At 36.6% G+C, this 16,492-nt stretch overlaps 1 long non-coding RNA gene across 1 annotated transcript; it reads right to left on the bottom strand.

Moving 5' to 3' along the window:
- Positions 1–4,218: 4,218 nt before the first annotated feature.
- Positions 4,219–12,393, bottom strand: LOC141637262 (uncharacterized). The gene is made up of 4 exons (XR_012541701.1): positions 12,298–12,393; positions 11,987–12,052; positions 5,111–5,418; positions 4,219–4,524 (listed from the first exon to the last, which is right to left on the bottom strand). It is a non-coding gene; the product is annotated as an uncharacterized LOC141637262 (long non-coding RNA).
- Between the last annotated feature and the right edge of the window lie 4,099 nt (positions 12,394–16,492).

Genomic DNA, 16,492 nt, shown 5'->3' with positions numbered 1-16,492 from the left:
TGAATATTTTATTATAAATACAAGACGTTGTAATTTATAATTGATAAACCGGTTTGGTACAAGTAATTACGAATTACAAGTCGATTTTTGTATATGACATATTTTTATTAATATGATGATTTTTAATTGTTAAAAATACATTTTATATATATGATGTCATGTGATATGTTACATGTGACATATTGACAAAATCACAAAATAAAATGGACTCCTCCATTTTATATAAGTGTACCGAAATAATGGGTGAGTAGTAGGGTTTTATCGTGTTTTATTTTAAATCAAACACAATGATTACATTTTTATATAGCCTTACATGCCTACATTTTGTGGGTAGAAGCAATGGCCAGGCATTGGCCTTGTGATTCCCACCCCACCCGATTTTGGACAAGAGAGGAAGCCAAGGGTTTTAACTCTTATTCTTCCTAAATACACCACTATAATGTAGTGTATTATTATTCATTCCATACACATAAAAACTTAGAGAAGTTTAAGAGAGAAAATACTCTATAATTCCTCCCTCTCCTTACCGAAACAAGAGGGACAAAAATAATATTTTGGGTCATTTTTAAGCTAGATTAATAATATTACTAGTTCATAATATTATTAATTATTAAGAGTAACACCTTGGGTATAAGCTTTTGGGAGAGGTTCTAATTTGAACCTTTGTTCATCCATTATAAAGAAGATCAAGAACTAACAAATAGGTGAATTTGTTGGTGCCCTTTTGATCCGAAATCCCAAAGTAAGATTGACGATTTCTTCTCTAATCTTGTTTTTAGTTTGCATGCATAAGATCTAGTTATTATTTTATGACTAAATAATCACAATTGTATGAAATGTATAGAAATGGAATTAATGAATCCTAATAGGCACGGTGGGTTCTGTAAGGGAATCCGAGCGGATAAGGGGAGAGACGCTCGGATTTGTTGCCCTCAAGACGAGCGTCTTGGCATCGGGATGCTCGGATTGGTGGGCAGGGAGCCGCTTTTACTGGGCATGGAGACGCCCAGATCCTGGGTCAGCACTTCTCTTTTCTTCTTTCCTCAACAATCCTCGGGGATCTTGTTGGGGATGCAAGGATCCTTTAATCATTGCCCAATCTACTTTATTATCTACATAGGCCTTTTAGTATCGTCTTCCCTTTGATGCTTGGTCATTGAATTTGATCAATTTAGCTCCATTTTGCCATGAAAATGCAAGGTTTGCACTCCTTTCCTACCAAGGGAACAAAACCTCAAAGAATATGTAAAATGGGAAACTAAAGATAGTAAGTGACCCAATTATGCACTAAAAAGCATAGGAACGAGGCTAATTCAGGGACTAAATATGCTTAAATATGAGTCACATCAATAATGCAAGGGAAAATATTTGTGTGGGGGATAGTGTGTACCTTACTTGTGACTTGGCAAGCATTTGGATCAGTGTGACCCTTTGTCTGCCATGCACCTCAGTGTTTGAGCGAGACACCTGAGTGTTTATTCCCTTTTGATGACGGGTTCACACAACCTTGGCGTTTTAGGCAAGTTTGTAGGAGCCTTGTCGCATCAATGATGTTGTGCCATGTTGCGGCTTGAGGCGGTCCACCTACACCTCGTACTTTACCTATAAATGCCTTGGATAAGTGAGTTCACAGGTTTGTTGGAAGCTTTGGGCGTGGAGTTCTCCTAATGTCATTGTCAAGACCGATTACTATGCCCGGGAGTAGGCGGCTGACCGGATCAGAGGAGTTGGTCTTATCTCTTCTTTATGCGCTTTTGGTGAACCGGACGAAGGTGAGGTGACTTCGGAGCCTGTGAACCCTGAGTGGGAGCTAGTTTTGGATCCTCTTCCCACTGTTCGGAGTCGGCAAGGGGATACTCGTAACCAGATAAGGAAGGCGTTTTGGGATCTTCTCTTTGGGGACTGGAGGTTAGCTGTTGTGCAAGCCGAGGCTATGCAGACCATATCTGATATGGCCAAGGATGAAGACTTCCTTGTGGCGGAGGCGAGGTTTGCCGAGATTGAACTCTCCCTCTCCAAGGCAGCTGAAACGCCATCCTCATGAAGCCCCTAATTTAGGATTTTTTGTCTTTTTATGTAGTAGACGGCTTCCTGTGTTTAGGGAGGAAATGACTTATGTAACACCCCCTTCTTACCCAGCCAAGGTAATTGGGAGATGTTGCCATCTTGGTTTCCCGAGGCGGTAAACCGGAGATACAATCAAGAAACATTTATTATAAACAACAAGTTTAGTGATTACAAGTCTACTACCATCTATGTCATCTATGCTATGCTACTCAACTCCGAGTCCAAGGCGCGGACCAAATCCCGATCCCGTCAACAAGAAAAACGTGTACTCAATCTGCTCCCCATATGATCGGAAATATCATATGGATCGACACAGGCAACCCCGGAAATAAGTGACAATTACACAGACACACAAACGTAAGTTTCAATAAATAAAGTGTGACACAACTTAAAGTGTGTGAGTATGCAACGTGACTATAATATGAATGAGACGCTATCAGACAACTGCAACTCCGGTACCGGGACACGCTCAGACGTACCCACAGCCACCACGGTACCGGGAGATGCCCAGACATACCAAAAACCACAAATAGGTACCAGGAGACGCCCAGACATACCAACAACCACAAATAGAAGTGCAATAATCAAATAAACCGGGCTAAAATAGCGGGTTAAATTATATATAAAATGGACCTATCAAAATCCCCGAAGATAAACTCTTGCTTGTCCTCAAGCAAGCCCACAATATAATGTATGACAAGGACAAAGGGTACGAGCAACAATCATGTTATCCAAATGTAATTCCCGTCAAGTAACTTTAATGCACAATAAATCAAATCCTAAAACAACATGGGTATAGGTTAAATTCAACAATTACATGACGGCGTAGCACAAAGGACTTTACATGGACATTTTGACTCTTGCATGATCTTATTGACATCGGACACCTCACGGGATTCACTCACACTCATATGATGAACAAGACAAATATATGTGAATGTGACACTCTCGTATCTACGACTCAAGAGAATGCGCTCGCAATCTAGTATGGTAAACATTCCAATTTAACAAGATAATGCTAATTATTATCAAATAGGCACGAAAAGAAGCCAAGAAAAAATAAGAAGGCTAGGGGAAAAAGGTAAGAGGGTGGACAAATGTTTTTGGTCATATGGAGCTAATGTCGATCTAGCAACTAACCAAAAAGTACAAGGATGCTCATTCCAAACATTAACCCTTCCCAAACGATAAGAACTAGACCAAAAGCGGCATATTGGCTAATTAAACATTACAACATAAGAGACTACTTCCCAAAACAATATATCTCAAACATGGAGGCAACACATATTTATTTCTTCTCTTCTTTGTCATCATTTTCTTCTCATTTTATTCACAATCTTCTTTCTTCCCTTCTTTTTCATTTTGCATCTCTTTTTTTTTTCTTTTTCCAAATCTCTTTTCTTTTTCTTTTTTTTCACCACCATTCACCAAATTACGGAAATCAGCAATCCCGTAAAAAGAATGCTCACAATAGTGAGAATAACCATATCCCAAATAAAAGAGCACCCCACACACAAGTAGCAAGTCACTAGCTCAACAAGGGTAGGCAATGTTATATGTACCGAGAAAAGAGGGTAATTTTTGGGCAATATATGTAAGAAAACAAGTGAATGGCTCCAAAATTCAATCATGATAGCAAAACTCAAAAGAAATGGAAAAAAAACCATACTTGTGCGTATAGATGAAACGCACACCAAGAGGAGAAAATACACACAACTACATGAGACCGGATATAGATGTACCGGCCATTGGAGGCTCCACCTTACCAAATATGTAGCTTACCTATGGCAAGATCAAACGTAATTTGTCCAAAATCCATCCCTCACCCACTATGTCAAGACATCCCCATGCAAGCAAAACCCGTCAATAAGCATGAATCATTAGCTTAAAAAGCTACAATGGGAAATGCAAGGAGGAATGACATTATGCATAAGACATAAGGGTGGACACAATAAGACACCAAAGTTTATTTTATTTTTCAATTTTTTTGGATTTTTGAAGTATATGAAATTAATAAACAAGACTACTAAATCCCTTCCCCAGGCTAGAACAACACATTGTCCTCAATGTGTAAAACGGGTTTAAGCGCAAAAAACCACAAAGAAGGACAAATAAAACAAACAATGGGAGATGGGGATGACACATGCGAAATAAAGGAAGGCCAGAAAGCATACTAACGTGTACAAGCATCCCCCAAGCTAGCTTGAAAAAGGGGTAAGGTTCAATCCAAGTAGCAAAGTCAAATACAAGCAACTACAAACTAAAGCAAACTAAATGTCTTATTGTTTTAACTATTACAACCCAATTGAAATTACAATTGTCCAAAAACTGTAAATTGTCTCAAAAACATAATTAAACACGGGTTGCCTCCCGAGAAGTGCAATTTAAAAGTCTTGCTAGACTCTTGTTCTCCTTAAATATGATCCATCCTTTGTCCTCTAAAAATCATGTCAAAGCCTTTAGAAATCGATCATATACATGCGCATGAGCAATACAAAAGCAAATGTAAGCAATTGATAAGATTGAGGCATGATAGATCAAAGGTAAGAACTTGGATATCTTATTAAAGCGCATATGAGAGATTTCAAAAAGAACCACATACTACTCCACTCGTCCGCAAGAGATGGAGCATCATGCTTAAGACTATAAAACAAAGCGTTAGTGCACAAATACTATCATGAATGGTCACAAATTGGTGGTATGAAAACTCAAGGTCGTTGGACCCATCAAAAATGGGGGGTTTAATCCACTTACCTCTAAATTAGTATCACTAAGTCCTCCATCAACCTCAAATGGGTCAACTACACACTCCGTGAAAAGATTTTCAAAGGTTTCAAATGACTTCGGAAAAACCTCATCATTTACATTACAAACGGGCCTACCATCCTCCACGGTGAGTGTCTCATCTACTACAAGGTAATTTTCTTCAACATGAGTCTCCAAATTTTCAATTAGAATGACATTAAGAGGAATTTCGGAAGAGAAAGTCTCACCATCGTCATCATCATCCAATAATTCAAAGTTATTAGGGGAAAAGACTCACATTGGGAGAGAGCATAAGGAGAGGTAATAATGTCACATTGTCCCGCTTCCTTTTGAAAAAGTTGTTCCAAACGAGCCTGTAACACTTTGAGCTTCTTTTGGATGCGCCATAAATTGAAATGGCGTGCTAACTCTCGACATCCGGAAGCCATGATATTCAAGAAATTCCAAAGTTCTGCCCCAACCATGTAGTAGACACTTTTATTCTGCAAGTTTAGAGCCAATTCACGAGTCTCAAAATCCATGCCATCAATTCCGAGATGACCCAAGTAATCCCCATCAAGGATGTGTCCAAGGGAGATTAGACCACTGTGAAAGTAGTATAACCGGTCAACATAGTCATGAAAAGGCTCATCTTTGAGTTTTGGAAATCAGAATCCATCATTCATTATAAAAGGACAAGCTTTATTACCTACAAAATAGACACTAAAACTACAAGGAAACCGTGAGAACTATCCCAAGGAACAAGTGTTCCCTTGGACAAAAGAAAACAAGATAAAATTCAACAACTAAATAGCAAACAAAACCGTGCTCCCCGGCAACGGCGCCGAAATTTGATAGGCTATCACACACCTAACAAAGATAAATACCCTAGACACAAATGAATATAGTAATAGGGTCGAACACAAGGAGACATGAGTTGCTAAACAAGTTGTTATGGAGTGAATTTTATCAAGGTCTGTTATCGATTGAAAGTTTGTTTGAGTTTTTAAAATAATGATAAAGCAATGAAAGAAATCAATAATAATGATAGAGCCTCGCGAAGTCGGGTCACACATGCAAATTATGTAAATGCTCATGCCAAACTAGGAAATTGATAATACGATAAATTTGTAGGCTTAAACACAACCACCTCTCGGCCTTATTGTCAAACATAGAACAGGTTCTAGCGAGCTCTCGCTATGGCTAGATCGGTCTACTAAAACATGATTTGTCTAATTTAATTTCGTTCCTCATAACTTATGAAGGTGAATTAACAAATTTAGTCTATGATAGTGGCCAACAATAAAAGACTAACAAATCAATAAAAGCATGTGATAGAAACTATTATACGATTACTATACCATCCTAATTAAACAACAGCAAAAACTATTTATGCATGGCTTCCCTACTCCCTAGACAAAGGAACTACTTTTGCATAGTGAAAAGTAAACCAATCACATATAAAATGATAAACAAACATACTAACTAGTAATGGAAATTACAAATGAATAACAAAAGTAATATTAGAAATGAGATTACCTTGAAAATGGAAATATAACATGGGAATGAAGAACAAGATAACAATTGGAAATAACTTAAAATGTAACTCGTATATAACTTGAAATGCTTAAATGAAATTGTTTATAACATAAAGGACATGCTTAAAGGAAATCTAATCTAAACTATACTAAGAACTTGAAATAAAGGGTATGAAAAACATGTAAAAGTGGTGTATGAAGTGTTGTGTCAGAAGTGTATGAGAGGTCCCGGATCCGCACCCTTTATATAGGAATAAAGGGTCTAACGTAAACAAGCTAGAAAGAGGCAACCCTGATCGGGGACACCTCACCCCGATCGGGGACGTGTGTTTTCTGATTTTCCACTTACTTCCGTCTTAAATTCTTGCTTTATGACAATGCGGAATCCAATGCAAGCTTCTTCAAGAGCCCGTCTAAGGCATCCTATGGATCATTTGACATCCAATGTATGCTCTTATGATGGGCTTTTACTTGGACTATATTTCATAATTTGCACACCAACATAAGTTGGTTTTCTTCATGCTCGGGATTTCCAATTTCTTTCCGAAATGCCCCTATACTTCTCGACACGACCTTGCATGATCAGGACATGCACTTATTAGCCTCGTGAACTTGGGTAAATGCTAATTTGATGGCAAAAAGCTACCAACTGCTTCATTTCCTACAAAATGTATTCAAGAGGAGCAAAACACCTAGAACACGAAATTAGCTCACAAATACACTAATAGAAGTGCAATAATCAAATAAATCGAGCAACAATAGGGGTTAACTATATATAAAATGGACCTATCATGCTAACACATGTGTAGGATTACTCACATATTTCCTCAACTGTGAGACATGAAAAGTATTATGAACTCTGGCCAAGGATGGTGGTAGTGCTACACGATATGCCACTTCACCAACTCTATCTAAAATCTCATAAGGCCCAATATATTTCTAACTCCGCTTTCCTCTCTTGCCAAAATGCATCACTCCTTTCATTGGAGACACTTTCAGTAATACTTTGTCTCCTACAGCAAACTCAATATCACTTCTCCTCAAATCAGCATAACTCTTCTGTCGATCTTGTGCAGCTCTCATCTTGTGTCTGATCACATGTACCTGCTCAACCATTTGTTGGATCAACTCTGGCCCCAAAATCACGGCATCAGTGACAGTATGATAACTGTTATTATAAGAAAACTCTATCAAATCCAACCTCTCCTCCCAAGATCCTCCAAACTACATGACACACACCCTTAACATATCCTCTAATGTCTGAATAGTCCTCTTAGTTTGCTCGTCTGTTGCTAGATGAAATGCAGTACTCATCTTCAAAGTTGTACCTATACACTCTTGCATCTCTTGGAGAATTTGAAAATAAACCTTGAGTCACGATCAGAAACTATATCTTTTGGAATTCCATGCTACTTCACAATATTTCTTACATAAGCTTTAGCCAACTCAGCCTTACTCCAAGTATCATTCATAGGAATAAAATGTGCAACCCAAATCATATTATTGCCCTTCTGAGTCCAAGGCAAACCAACAATAAAGTCCATAGAAATGCTTTCCCAATTCCATTTAGGTACATCTAAAGACTGCACTTTACCCAGTGGTCTTTTATGCTCACTTTACCCTAGGCCACCACAATGTTTTCTTCAAATCTTTATATAATTTATCTCCTCCAGGAGGCACAGAATATGGTGTAGAATGTGTTTCAGTCAAAATATTTCTTTTCAATTCCTCATCATCAGGTGCAGACCACCTCCCATCAAATCTCAAACTGTCATCTTCACGCACAAAAAACCGTGTCACAACCCCGTCAGCCACGGCCGCGCACCACCTCACGACCTTCGGGTCGCCTTTCTGCTTTTCTCTAATTGCGGCATACGACTCTGGCTCAATGGTTAAATCCCTAACTGAATCCTCTTTCCTTATCACACAAATTCCCATTTTCTCTATCTCACCTTGCACTTTCACACGCGACATAGCTGAGCATAAAGCATGAATAGACTTTCTACTTAAAGCATCAGCCACCACATTAGCCTTTTCTTCATGATAAACTATCTCAATATCATAATCTCCAATCAACTCTATCCATCTCTTCTGCCTCATATTAAGTTCCTCCAACTCTTTAGGTCCCATTCTGTAAGGTGCCTTAGAAATAGGTCCCGTCCCGGGTTTCAATTAAAAATTAGAATCTACATCTCTCTTTGGTGGTAAACCTGGAATTTCATCTGGAAACACATCCCGAAACTCACTTACCACTGGATCTCCCATGCGCCCTTTCCATCCTCACGCAGGTCCCTTACATGACACAAGATTAATTATCCTCCCTTCCTCAAACACGACTTCGGGGTAATTAATATAAGTTTCACCTTTGGTTTTACCACAAATCCCTTATAAGACACTCTTACTCCCTTCGTCCCTTCATGGATACTTTCTTTTGGTGATAGTCAATAAAGGCTCTATGTTTACTCAACCAATCCATCCCCAAAAAAAATTCAAAACCACCCAAAGCAAATTCTACTACGTCCATTGAAAATAAAACCTCCCCGATAAGAATATTTATATTTTTATATACTTTGGTGCAAGGTACTAACTCCCCAGAAGGTATTTTTACTTCGTCTTTTATTATTACCGGGTCAACTAATTAGAACACTTTAACATGGTCACTTGATATAAATGAGTGGGTTGCTCTCGAATCAAATAAAACATAAGATGGTTTAGAATTGGTTAGAAAAGTACCCGAAACCACATGTGCATCTCCCTCAGCAGCCTCCTTACCCATCATGAACAATTTACCAATGGACTTGCCTCCACCCTATACGGTCCAAGCTGACATCGCCCCCGGCTTCACGGCACTAGTTTGATTATTTTGTCTCTTGTACGACCCGTTTCCATTGCCTTGATTATTGTTGAAGCAATTCTGAAAGAAGTTATTATTCTAGCTCCTTTGATTATTCCAAGACCCATTAAAACGATTGCTTCCATAGCTAGATTTTGGTGTCCTGTATCCATTTGAATTCCCTCCACCAAACCGCCATTCACACTATTCATTATCGCAGTAGTTCTACATTCAACGATCTTATGACCAAATCTACTACATCGATAGCATTGTGGCTTGCTCTGTTTACTCGCCCCACTCGTCCCTACACTGCGGCCGAACCTGCCACCACTCACTGCCCCTCCTGAAGAATATGATCGGGTCTGGTTATAATTATTCTTCTTACTTCTTCTAGCTCCCTCACTCGTAGTCTAAGCCTTTCTCTTTACTCCCTTGTCTTTATTTGTCTCCTTAACCAAAACTGCAATTCTTTCAGCATGTCTTGCTCTTTGATATAATTCCTCCATAGTACTTGGCTCCCCAAATGAAAGCCTCTTCTTTATGGGCATGGTCAACCCCTTCTCAAATATCAATGCCAACACATCTTCACCATAGCTCAAGTTTGACACATACTCAGCTAGCTCCATGAATCTGTTGTGGTAGTCTTCTATCGTCATCTCTTCCAGCATCTTAAATGTATCAAACTCTGACCTCATCCTACTCCGAACATGCGCAGGTACAAACACAGCTCTCATTATGTGTTTAAAGCCCCTTCAGGTAACATAAGGTTCATCACTCTCCTTCCAAGCCTCCCTGATCACTCCCTTGTTACGATTCCACCACGATTCGGCCTTTCCTTTCAAGTAGTGAGCAACTTGATCCACTTGCATCTCCTCGGGACAGTTCAATAGTTCAAAGAGGTTTTCAAACTCATGCACCAATCTCCCAATAAGGACGGTTCGTCTAGTCCATCATACTTCATCGGACTATGACGAGCAATGGCAGCACTCATCTTAGCAGGATCCATCATAAAAGTTTTCGTTTTCAAAGCAGCTGGTGAAGCTTCATTTGTTGCAATTAGTATATAAATTTCCGCTTGTGACATAGTTATGGGTGTATCTGTCTTTGGTGCCATTTTCGGTTCTATTAAGAATAAAGAAAGAAACATAAGTTTTCGTTCAAAAGAATTTCTGGGCACAAGGTATATGATAAAATTCTTTCATACAAATGAATGTGTGATTGGTCGAGCTGGTCCTTGCCCGACCAACCACCGTGACACGTTAAGCCCCACGGCCCTCTCACGTCCTCCCTTTATCATTTGCCCAAATTAATTATCCGTCACACATGCTTAGTCTCTAATTCATGCAATCTCATAATTCTATGCTTATAAGTTCAGGGCAACACATATCGCATATCTCTAGACATGTGATTCTAAGCATGTAATTCACACATATACAACCAATTTCATATAAAGATGCAACAAATCATATAATTCATATTTCTTCAATTCATGCCATCCATTATATGCTAAGAAAATTCCATGAATAATTATGCCATAAATTAACACATGCTCAAAACAAATTCAATCCACCATATTTGCCATCTAATCGGCCACACGCCTCGTCTCTTTCATTCGTCTGAAAATTTCTTACCTTTTGCTCTCATCCTGAAAATAAAGTTAGTAACTTTCGCAACGTCAGAACACAATTAGAACCTTAAGGCAAAGAATCCACGCTACGTACCCCACTCTCTCAACTTTCCTCGAGGTGACCGGCTCAAAACTGAAAAGAGCCAAATCAAGGACGTCTCCCTAACCAAACAAAAGGGCTCCTAAAACGTTTCTACCCCAGATTCATTTTATTGGACTCATCCTAAGTTCATTAGATTCATTTGTTTAGGCTTTAGGAATGTTCGTTCTGATACCACTTTATAACACCCCCATTTATTCAGGAGCATTTAGCAAGACATTCCTAGATAAATAAAGGTGTTACCATCTCAGTTGCCTGAGGTAGTAAGTATAAAAGACAAACAATTACCAAAGTACTTTAAGACGATATAATTAAACTGTCTCAAACGGTTTGATTAGAAAAGTTCCAACGAGTTAATTAAATGATAAAATTATGTTTTAATATAACAGCAGCGGAAATAATATAACTAGTATCTGAATAACTAGGTGATCTCTAGGCTCTCACGAAGGTCATACGTCCCAAGCCCCCTCCAAGCATCCAACACATCAGAGAAGCTAACCTGGCAATCAATCTGCTCCCCAATATTTGGTTCTTCATAGGTGTTCACCAATACATGGTCAACCACGAGATTGAGTAGGATAAGTAAACAACAATAAGTAAATATAATAAACCTGCAACAAAAGACAACAAAAAAATTCGCGCCTCTAACCGTCACTCACGGCACAACTGATTGCCACAAAATCGACATATCCCACTCACCGCTTTGGTTCACGGTCACTCTGACACCACTGTGCCTAGTTAACCACAATCGCACAGGTCTACGACACTTCAACATCCCTGTGACTGGCCAACCAATAATCACAATCACAATACCAATCCTCTTTCAATAAGCAAACAAACAATAGAAAACCAACCAACAGTGATAATAGTATAATTATAAGATGCTGAAGACAACAATTGTAACAATAAACTCATGGTGGAATAATTATCATAAAAGCAATACAATAACAATTTGTCTCATGCCAACAATGCAATAATAATTCATCTTACGACAACCATGTAACGATAATCCATCTTATAAGAAATTAATAAATTCATTAATTTAACAAATAAGCAAGGTTGAGTAGATATCCTACCTTTAGCAATTCTTTACAATTCAATTAACAATTAAACTGATAAAGTCTCTTCCACAAATCCACCACCTAAACAAAAATTAGATTGTATACAATTATAAACTATTCTTGCAGATTAAATTAAGATATAAACTGCAAAAAACAATCACCCAAAAATAACCCCAAAAATCACCCCACACACGACTAAAGCCGACGGTGGTCATCCCGTCGGTCAACGGCCCCCACGACGGTCAACGTATGGTCAAAGCAACGGGTAATTCGGTCATTGGTCAAATGTAAACAATTGATGTAAAGTGATTAGATAGATAACTTACCACAATTAATTTAGTGTGAGGTGAAAACTCCGTCTTAAAGTTGGCTCACAAAATACCCTTCCTCACAAGATATAAGTTTAGTTTTTTATGTGGAATAAAAGAGATGGTGAGACATGAGATATGTTTATATAGTTGGTAGGGTAGGTGGTTGATGGAAACTTCTAGGAAGCTTACTATATAACTTTATTATTATTTTTATTATTTCTCTCCTTAAAATATCTAAGGTAGAGCCTACACAAGTCAAATCCTCCCCCCTTGGTCAACACCACCCGCCGGTCATACACCCTTCATATGTTTTTTTCTTTTTTTTTTTTTTTTTTTTTTTTTTAACTTCCGTCTTATAAATTAAATTATTAAATATCGTGTATCACATTCGTAAATAATAAAATCTCATATTTAATTAATAAAAGGTACTAAAAAAGGCGAGTTATTACAGGGTCAAGGTCGAGGCGGGTCAACGGTATTAATTAAACAATATATGAACAAGTTTAAGATGGTTTTACCTTACGATCTCAAAGCGGAGGGACAAAATCTCCATCTTTTCCTCTCTTTCTTCATCTTTTATGTGAATTTTGTAAGATTGTGTATGTGGATCACAAGGTGGATAAGGTGAAAGAGGGGGGGGGGGGGTATCTATATATGGGTAGTTAGCATGGTATACTTATCTATGTACATGTATCGTATTATTATTGATATTATTATTTTATTATTCCATCTCATAACATAACTTGTAGAAATATAAGATAATTTTATAAAATATATTTACCCATTTAGCGTTGACTAGTCTTTGACCAAGGTAATAAAATACGGGGTATTACAACTTCTCTCGCACTCTTTGAATTTTCATCCTCTTCTTTGTTTGAGATAAATAATAATTTTTTTTTCCTTTTCCGTCACGTGCTATTGTTGGAGTTAGTGTCCTCCACAATAGTGCGTTAACATAATAAATCTCATTAATAGAATATCATCAGATATTTAATTATTTGATCCTCGTCAGTTGATTAACGTAAATCGATAACGGTTGGCTGACTAGAGTTTGACGTTATTGTCGTGAAACGGCGGTGATCAACTGACCCCTTTCGGTCACACCTATAGGAACAAACCCCAATTGATAACTAATTAATTGTATGAGATACAATTTGTTTAGTCCCTTGATTTATAGACTAAGAGGTTAGTCGATTATTTTTAGAGAGATTTCGAGTTGCGAGCTCGAGGAGCAGCAGTTATTATTTAATTATGCGATAATTACATAATAAGTTTTGGGAAACGGGTTTTAGTTAATTAACTGTTAATTTACTAAATTTGTACTAATTGATTATTGTGATTAATATTAGTACGTAAATAATATGTATAGTGGTACACGTATATTTACAAAGTGAATTGGACGATTTAATTATGGAAGTATTTAAACATGATACGATGTTTAAAATAAAAATTACACGGATTTGTATGACAAATATAAGAACGAACATGGACCCGTATATGGTCAAATAGACCGTGTAAAATAAGTGTTGTGGATGATTACTCACATAATCATTTTACCTTGTTTTGTATACTACCATAATATATATCTTATACTAGATTTTGCATGTGATGTAATATAAAATTATAAGACAAAAATTATCCACTTGAGCACTCCACCCACCCGCCACTTTTGCCCCATATACTCCATCATTTGTTCACATTTTTACACTACCTCATTTTACACTCTACATCTTGCATGTGAACTTTTCTCTCTATCTCTCTACAATAATTATTCATCAACTAGTATACATTAATAATATTACTAAGATAAGTTAGTGATATTACTTATATTTATCAAGGGAGCAATATTAACAAGTTACAAGTACAAACTTGTTATTATTATTGGGTTAGTTCTTGGGTGCAACTTGAAGGAGACTTTCTTTTTGAAGGTTTTTCAAGGAGGATCATCCATATCATTTTAGCTCAAGAACAAACTAGTAAGAAGATCTAGTTTGTAGCAATTTTACCATATATTCAATGTAAGGAAATTGTTTTTCCTTATACTTTCATTTTTATGCTTTCATATTAGCATGCATGTTACATAGATCACCTAAATATCAATTTATGAGATAAATTAATTTTATTAGAGAGTCTAATATGGATCTATGATCTTTCAAGTGGTATCAGAGCTTAAGCTTGTAATTTGCATGTTGATTTTAAGCATTTTAATGAATTATGAGATAATTTGTAAAAACTCAAAAATTGTGTTAGAAGAGGTTTTAGCACGAAATTTTTGGAACATGCATACCTAATGATCTCAAAAGGTTTGTGGAATTTTTCGGTGATTTTTGAACTTATTTTGCTATTTGTAACGATTTTTGGTAGAAAACCGAGTCAAAATGTCGCATTTTAGTGAAAAATTGACTAAAATTAGTTAAAAGTTGATTTGGTGCATGCATTTTTTAGAGGAGTTCATGCATGTTTTCTACTGATTGTATGCAAAAAGTTGAAGGTTGGTTCGGAATTTTGCATGTTTATTGATTTTTTGAGTAAAAAGTCGGTAAAAGTCAAATTAATTAATCATAATTTCGAAATTTTTGGTTCTGCCCATGATAAATTTATGTACATTTAAGAATATTATTTAAATATCAAAAGTGATTTTGCATGTGTGTTTTCACTTTGTTTTGATGTTTATTGGTTTTTGTGGTTAAAAATAGATAAATATCGATCTTTTCCTTCACAAAATTTATCCGGAATTTTTTGGGCATTTTTCTGACTTTTTGGGTTTCTTGGGAGTGTTCCAGAATACTAAAATATTTTGTTTCAATATATTTTGGATTTTTACTTAAATATTATGATTTTACCGATTAAATTAGCAAAATATCACAAAATCAAACTAATTATTTATCATAAAATTAGTGAGGACTAATTTTGAGGTTCAAAACAGTTTGGACAATTAGTTTGGACTTAAATGAGATTAAAAAGTTAAATGAATGATTGTTATTTATTTAAATGATTCATAAAATACCAACGATTGATAGATAGGGCGATTTTGGCATCATATTTACAGCATTTTAAGCATATTTATTTAAGTTGAATGAATGATTGTCATTTATTTAAAGTATTTATCTTTTTGTACCTAGTATGGCCTAGTTAATTTTAATCGTTATTACCCGAAATGAATGGAAATATCGATTTGTTTGTAATTAAATACGATCTCGTATCGTCGGGTTGTAATTAATTAATAATTTTATTTATTTTATTAATTAATGTATAATAGGAATAGCTATTTAATTCATTTGTAATAGTTATTTTTACCGGCGTTTCCAAAAGACGGATTACAACGAGACGGAGTCTATTTTTGGAAGGTGTTCCAAATCCCACAAGGAAGGAAGAGCCACTTATGGAATGAAGAGGCAAGGGACCAAGGAGTTGGTTTTCGAAATGTAATAGACTAGTTTTTATTAACTAGGTGGCCATACTAGGATGTATTCATATGCTTACATGTTTACTTGTTTTATTTTCGCATGCCAAAATCGCCATTCACATGCATTTTATTTTCGTGGTTGTCAATTCACGTCATTTACATTCACCGAATTAATTCACTTATAAGGAAATGATGACTAAATTGACAAGATCTCTCACATAACTAAAATTGAGATTAGCCTTACCAATTAGTAACACCTATGAATCTCTTGTTCATTAGAGCCACGCTCGCCCAAGCGGGGTGTTCTCTTTTTACCTTGGGTAAGTAGGGTGGTAAGCGGTTATCACACGCCAAAATTGGTTGGACTCAACGGGATATAAGACAGTCTTTTGTTCCGGGGCTAGTAGATGAATTTGAGGAAATTCGTCGACCAAGAGTTCTAGAGGTAGAATTGGTCAACGTGACTTACCGAATTTACGTAATTATGGGATGTTTCGCCCAAGCGATACTCATTTTTGTTTAATATTTGGGTCTTGGGATCATTTATATAATTTAATGGGAGATCATTTTATAAATGCTAAAACTTGCTAAACATGTTTTTACAAGTAATTTTAAAAACAATGAATGTTAATTTTCCCTTTTTGTTGTAGCATTTTAATTCGTAATGGCAACTTCAACAACTCCATTGACTACTTCACTAGGCAAAGATTCATGGCTAAGGTCCGTAATGGACAAATGTATTTTAAAAGATGACGGTAGTAACTTTCTTAAATGGGAATCCAACATCAAAAGTGCCGCGTTGTC

This window comes from Silene latifolia, unplaced genomic scaffold (assembly GCF_048544455.1).
Source record: "Silene latifolia isolate original U9 population unplaced genomic scaffold, ASM4854445v1 chrun_scaffold_16, whole genome shotgun sequence".
NCBI classification, from domain to species: Eukaryota; Viridiplantae; Streptophyta; class Magnoliopsida; order Caryophyllales; family Caryophyllaceae; genus Silene; species Silene latifolia.
This window is presented reverse-complemented; position numbering and strand designations above follow the sequence as displayed.